Source organism: Hypanus sabinus, chromosome 4 (assembly GCF_030144855.1).
Source record: "Hypanus sabinus isolate sHypSab1 chromosome 4, sHypSab1.hap1, whole genome shotgun sequence".
NCBI classification, from domain to species: domain Eukaryota; kingdom Metazoa; phylum Chordata; class Chondrichthyes; order Myliobatiformes; family Dasyatidae; genus Hypanus; species Hypanus sabinus.
This window is the reverse complement of record NC_082709.1, coordinates 171,960,191-171,960,711: the sequence shown is the minus strand read 5'-3', so window position 1 is coordinate 171,960,711 and position 521 is coordinate 171,960,191.

The window sequence follows — 521 nt, the reverse complement described above, 5'->3', positions numbered from 1 at the left end:
CAGTTTGCCTTCTATTGATTCATTGATTGATTGGCAGTCTTTATGAGTAGTTTTCCATTGAATCTACTGTATTTCTTTGTTTTCCTGCGAATGCCCGCAAGAAAATAAATCTCAAGGTAGTATATGGCGATCATGAATACTTTGATAATAAATTTACTTTGAACTTTGAATATTTCCTTCATTACAACTGTGGCTACACTTTCAATGACTTCAATCATTAGTTGTAAAACCTCTTGGAACGTGTTGAAAATAAGAAACGGTAACAATTTTGTTTTCTGTTACATAAAATGCTAATTATTTCAGGAAATAAATATTTAAATAATCACCCCTATCATTTGGCTAAAGCTCTTGTTTATATTTTTCCCGCTGTTTCAGAAATTCTGGCTTCAGTTTTTACTGTGGGCAGCGCCACGGGAATGCTGTGCTGTCAGAAGTGTCCCAGATGTGAAGTTAAATCAAGGCGCAAACTGATTCCGTGACAAAATTCCAAGAAGGACAGGAGAATTCTCCCAATAGCCCAG